Source organism: Phascolarctos cinereus, unplaced genomic scaffold, assembly GCF_003287225.1.
Source record: "Phascolarctos cinereus isolate Bilbo 61053 unplaced genomic scaffold, phaCin_HiC Scaffold_4;HRSCAF=312, whole genome shotgun sequence".
Classification (NCBI taxonomy): Eukaryota; Metazoa; Chordata; class Mammalia; order Diprotodontia; family Phascolarctidae; genus Phascolarctos; species Phascolarctos cinereus.
The window spans coordinates 675,025,906-675,032,643 of record NW_027555847.1 but is presented as its reverse complement, the minus strand read 5'-3'; positions in this window follow the sequence as shown (position 1 = coordinate 675,032,643).

The following is a 6,738-nucleotide window of genomic DNA, read 5'->3' as shown; positions in this document are numbered from 1 at the left end:
ATGAGCAAAGTACTCCATCTCTTGTCTCAGGATGCCTGGACTGCTCTCCCTCCTCTTCCCTGCCTACTGACCTCCCTGGCTTCCTTTAAGTCCCAACTAAAATCCCTCATTTTACAGGAAGTCTTCCCCAACCCCTCTTAACCCTAGTACCTTCCCTCTGTTAATTATTTCCTATTTCTTCTGTATAGAGCTCACTTTGTATACATTTGTTTGCTTGTTGCTCCCCCATTAGATTGTAAGCTCCTTGAGGGCAAGGATTGCTTTTGCCTCTTTTTGCTCTCAGCACAGTTACTAGTCTTTTTTTTTTCCTATTTGTTTTTTCAGTCTGTCCAACTTTTTGTGATGCCATTTAGGGTCTTCTCGGCAGAGATACTGGAGTGGTTTGCCATTTCCTTCTCCAGCTCATTTTGCAGATGAGGAAACTGAGGCCAATAAGGTAAAGTGACTTGCCCAAGGTCACACAGCTAGTAAGTGTCTGAAGCCATATTTGAACTCAGGAAGATGAGTCTTCCTGATTCTAAATCCAGTGCTCTGTGCACTATGGCGCCACCTAGCTGCCCTAGGGCATATAGTAGGTACTTACTAAATGTTTATGGATTGGCTGATTGATTCCCACCAGCTATCATCTCGTACAACGAGAAACCATCTGTTCTCGGACATCTCTATTTCCAGGTTATCCTACAAAGAGAACCGAGTTCTGTTAGAAATTGTGTCTTTGATTTTAGCTTCCCAGAGCCCCTGGTGTGAAGCCTTCTGAGGCTGTCACTGATTTGGTAGTTAATATTCTTATTTTTCTATTTTGAAAAAGTGGATTACACAGATTCTTCTAGAGGGTTGCAATGTATAATGCTCCTCATATAGCTCTTCCTTAACGGTCACCTCAGACCTGCAAGTGAAATAGCAATTCATCAGGGATGGGCTGCCACAGTGAGCTCATCCCCTGAGGTCTGGCCCAGCTCTAGCTGGATAGCCCCAGAGGCTCTTTCGTGTTGTAAACCCAAGCTAGGCTCTCCCAACCAACGAGGGAAAGGGGAAAGGGAATAAGTTAGCGTTTATAGACTACCTTCTGTGTGCCTGGGCCATCTCTATATCTGGCCACTGGACCCAGATGGCTACAGAGGATAACGTGAGGTTAGTGACTTTGCACAGCCCTGCCTCACTTAAATCCAGTTCACTTGCAAGTCATGGCATCCTCCTCCTCGAGAACAAAGGACAAACGATTGTGTGCCAAGCGTTGTACTGAGAGCTTTACAAACATTACCTCATTTGATTCTCACAACGATTCTGCGAGGTAGATGTTGTTGTTATCCCTAGTTTGCGGTTGAGGAAACTGAGGCAAACAGACATTAAGTGATTTGCCCAAAATCACAACTGCTAGTATCTGAGGCAGGATTTGAACTCAGGTCTTCCTGACTCCAAGTCTTGTGCTCTTTAACTACTGTACCACCAATCTGCCTCAACTAACCAAAAGAATCCTTAGCTATGTTAAGTCTGGCTTTTGAACTTACTTTTCGCCCCAGTCTTTTGGACCTCCTTAATTATACATTTGAATTATGGCTAGAAAATTTATTTTAATTCCAGTGGTAGTGGTGGTGGTAGTCCTTCCGTTCTCTCATTCTTCTTTTGTTTTGTTTTTTGGTTAGGCAATGGGGGTTAAGTGACTTGCCCAGGGTCACACAGCTAGTAAGTGTTATGTGTCTGAGGCCGAATTTGAACTCAGGTCCTTCTGAATCCAGGTCCAGTGCTCTATCCACTGCCCCCTGTCCTTCCATTCTCAAAGAAGACCAAAATGACATCACTACGTTGGGGTTAAGGTGTAGTGTTTCTGACCGTGGCTGAGCAGACCAATGCCAGCTTGGAAGGCTCTACCACAGGTCAGGCACAAATAGTTCATATATCCCTAACAGGTGCAGATTTTAATTCCTATTATACCCCTGATCTGGATAAATCATTTCCAGGGGCTCACTTAATGCAAGAATGAAGGAAGTGAATGAGACTCTTCTCAAACTACACCCTCACTTCTATCCTTCTCTTCATAGTCCGTGCAAATTGCCTAGGTATTGACTGGCAGAAGATCAAAAAAGGCTGGTAACCTTTGCCGTACTTTCCATTCATAACCAAAATCTATGTTTTTCCTTCACTAACAGTTGGAGCTGTCCAGAAATGGAACAGCTCATATCTGGAGGTAGTTTGATCATTGTCAAACAAGTTTCAAGTTGGGACTGGATAATGACACTGGGAACGTTGCACAAAGTATGAGCTGATATTCTATGATTGCTGATATTCTATGATACTCTACTGCTGATATTCTATGATTCTAGCCGCTGTCACATCCTTGGCTGCTGGGAGGAAGGGGACACAGACAGAGCAAGGCCAGGCCATTGACAGTCAGATTGGAGAATGGTTAAGCAAACTGTGGTATGTGAGTGCACAGGAGTATTACTTTGTCTTGAGAGATGAAGAATTGGGAAAAACATGGGAAGACTTAGCCAATGATGCAGAGTGATGTCAGTAGAACCAAGAAAATGAGATACACAATGACTACGGCAACATGAATGGAAAGAAAAAAAAGAGGAAAGGAAACTGAATTTTGTGATGCTGTGTAATTATAATGGTCAAGCTTGGTTCCAAAGAAGAGAGAAGGAAATGTTCCCCTCTCCCTGCCCCCTGTTTGCCAAAGCAAGAGCTGTGGTTGTGGGATGCTGCACATACTTTCAACTCAATTGGTTTCTTGGTTACTTTTGCTGAATTAGTTTTTCTCCTTCTTATTCTTTGCTAAGAAGAGTGACTCCCTAGAGAAAGGAGAGGGAAGGGAGAGATTTGGAAATGAAGGTCATATAAAACCAAGAGATAATTGGTTTTTGTTGTGTTTTTTTTTTTACCAGACTTTTGATTTCATGGGTATGGAGAACTTCCTGATGAGGAAATTCCCTTTGACAGTTGCGAGTCAGTAACTGTTCTGTAACTTCAGAGACCTAAAGCAGGAATTCTTAACCCTAGGAAGGTGGAGCGTGGGAGTAATCTGTGAATGTGTATGAGAAAAAATATATACCTTTATTTTCACTAACTTCTAAATGAAATTTAACCTTTCCTTCGATTAAAAAAAAAAGTTACTCGGAGAAAGGGCTCATGATGCAAAAAAGATTAAGAACCCCTCCCTATGTTTGAGAAATGTCTACAGCACAGACAGGCTAAGTGATTTTTCCAGGGTCACACAGCCAGTATGTGTCAAAGGCAGGTCTTGACCCTAAACCTTACCAGTTCCAACATTGACTCTCTATCTACTATCAAAAAAGGTAAAACAGAGACAGTTTAGGGGCAGGGGTGGAGAACCTGTGGCCTTCTAGGTCCTTGGGTATGGCCTTTTGACTGAGTCCAAGTTTTATAGAACAAATCCTTTTATTAAGGGGATTTGTTCTGTGAAGTTTGGATTCAGTCAAAGGGCCACACTCTAGAGGGCCACATGTGGCCTTGAGGCCGAAGGGGAGGGGGGTGTTGGTGATTTCTTGGCCCAGTAGAGAAACTGAGACTCACAGAGGAAAAAGAGATTTGCCAAGGTCACATAAGCAGCATATGGCAGACCCAGTACTTTAATCCAGATCTCTTAAGATATCAAAAACAGAACGTTTTCCTTAGCCCCGGGTGGCTTTTCTTGGCTTGCAGGGACCAGCTGCTACTGAAATCTGCTCCCCTTTGGCCTTCTTACCTTGGGGGTATCTTAGGCCACATCCATTGGCAGCTGGGGTCCAGTGAAAATGGAGCCTGTGGGCTTTGCTCCCTTCAGAGGCTTGGATCATCCTAGCTCAGCAGCTCTGATGAGGGGCATTAGGACTTCAGGTGAGGAATTACCTGTTCCTGACCCTAAGCCCTGGGGATCCTGTTTCCTATTCCTTTTCCAGGTTATTCTCATCCTGCCTGACCCCATTTTCATGTTCCATGTGACTCCTGCGCCTGTCTCAGATGCACCACTTCCTTGCCTCCATCTCCAGATGAGTCCACTCAGCTCTCACTAAAGTGAATCGTTCAACCAAGATTTAGGAGAGGATAAGGACATAAGACACTGGGGTCTTCAGTACCTGGCTCAGTGATTCTGCTCCATTGTTTACTATCTATGTAATTTTGGACAAATCATTCAAGCTCTTTGGGCCTCAGTTTCCCCCTCTGTAAAATGAAGTTAGATGATCAGTCCTAGGTAGCTAGGATAGGGCTCTGTACTTAGAGCCAAAAGAAGACCTGAGTTTGAATTCTACTTCAAACAATTCCTAGTTGTGTGATCCCGGGCAAGACACTTATCTCTGCCTCAGTTTCCTCATTCTGTAAAATGGGGATAACAACAGCACCTATCTTACAGGGTTCTTATGAGGACAAAATTATGTGCAAAGCGATCTGTAAACCTTGAAGCACTATATATATTAGTCAACAATCATTTACATGTGCCAGGCGCTAAGCTCAGCAGAAAATAAACAACAAAAAAAATCGCAAAAAGGCAAAATGGTTCCTCCCTATACATCCTGATAGGAGGAGCCGGTTCTAAGGTCCTTTCCAGTTAGTACACCCACTTTCCCTGATGCCACCCAAGAGCACTTAGTTCCACTTGGCTATGGACTCAGTGGCAAAAGTTTCTCCCCTTTCAAGCATCGTACTTGCACTTCGTTAGGAACACCCCCTCAAGCTATTACATATATACATATATATACACACATGTTATTCACACTCACACACACACACACACACACACACACACTATTTCCAAATTAAGCAAACAGTTCAACAATTGTTAGCTCTCTCTACTAGACCATGAGCCTCTTGAGGCGAGAGATTTTCTTTGCTTTTCATTTGTCTTCCCAACGCTTGGCACATTGTAATTGCTTTATTAATAAATGCTTTTCTCACTCATTCACTGAACATCCTCTTCCCCACCCCCTTCCAAGGAGGACAGATGTACAGATAAACGATATAAGGGAAGGTGAGATCAGCGCCAAGGAAGGATAGAAGCAAAGCAGAAAGAATTTGGGGTTTGGAGTCAGAAGACCTAGGCTATGAGAAGACTTATATGAACTGATGTCAAACGGGAAGACCCACTTACACAGTGGTTCTGACAAAGTACACAGTAAACACAATGTTTGCCGAGATGATCAATTTCAAAAGACAGAAACCCTGATCAACATGACAAACCACAATTCCAAAGGACTCATGAGGAAACACAGGTACCCAGCTCCACATAGGAAATGGATGAACTCAGAGCACAGATTGAAGCCTATATATCTTTCTTTTTATTGCTTAAAAAATGCAGAAATTTGCTTAGCATAACTATACCCCTTTGTAAGGAGTTCAATTTTTTTTTATGACTTCTTAGTGGAGGAGGGGGAAGAAAATTTGGAACTGAAAATAAAATAAAATTGAACTTAATGATAAAAAAAAAAAAGATCAAGGGTAGAATTCTGGCTCTGGTAGCTGCCTGTGTGGCCCTAAGAAGTGACCTCCTTTCTCTTCCAGTGATGCAGCTGATCCTTTATATATGTTTCATCATCTTCCCCCACCCCCATCTCCCCACCTCCCCATTAGATTGTGAACTCTCTGAGACCAGGGCTTTCTTTCTCCTCTATTCTCCCAGTACCTAGCACAGTACTTGGCACAGATGAGAAGTTGATGCCTAGAGAAGTTAATAAGTGACTTGCCCAGGGTCAGATAGTGTGCCAGGTAGAATTTGAACTCAGGTCTTCTTGACTCCTAACTCTTCCCATTTCACCATAATAGGCACAGCCACACAGGTGGAAGGGGATGTCCTTGACAAGGAGAAGAATCACATTCTCCCGAGAAGCTGCAGCAAAGGATGAGGGACAACTTAGAGAAATTTCATGGTTATCTACTAGGGGAAATGAAGACCTTAACAACTGATGGCCTGTTTTTTTGGTGGAGTATGAAGGGAGGTGATTTGCTAAGAGGATGTTTGAGATAGGCCATGGGAAGCATGGGTCAACCAGGGAAGAATGACAGCATTGCCATGGATTTGTGGAGGACCCAGTTGGCACGGCTGTGTGACTTCCATCTCCGATCAGCCACAGGGTAGCAGGACCAGGAAAGGTAGATGGGAGGGGTGATTCAGGCTGAGCTGCGTAAATGATAGGACAACAGAAAGCCATATTAATACATTGATATGTTCCTTAGTAAAACCTTTAAACCTTTTCTAAAAAATTGTGAATCTATCATCAACGATCATAAGTATTTGAAAATACAAAGAACAGGAAAAGAAGATTGCATTAAGAACTGAACTTCTGGTATGTGGTTTTTCTAAAAAACAAGATCCATGTCAAACTTGACCAAGTGGTTGTAAAATTGCTCTATTTGTATCTCCTTCAGTACTTTTTTCCCCTTCCATGCATTTAAAAAAAAAACCAAACACTTTATGGATGCCTTTTCCCCATATTTGTCACTACTTACTCCTTCCCTTCCTTCCCAAATTATGAGGGTAGCTCGGTGGTACAGTGGATTGAGTGCCAGGCCTGGAGTCAGGAATGCCCAAGTTCAAATCTACCCTGAAACACTTACTAGCTGTGTAACCCTGGGCAAGTCATTTTACTTCTCTGCCTCAGTTTCCCCTTACATAAAATGGGAATAAAAATAGCAGCTACCTCATAGGGTTGTTGTGATCAAAAGAGATAATAATGGTAAGCTGCTTACCATAGGGCCTGGTACATAGTAAGCACTACATAAATATTAGCTGTTATTATTAAATCA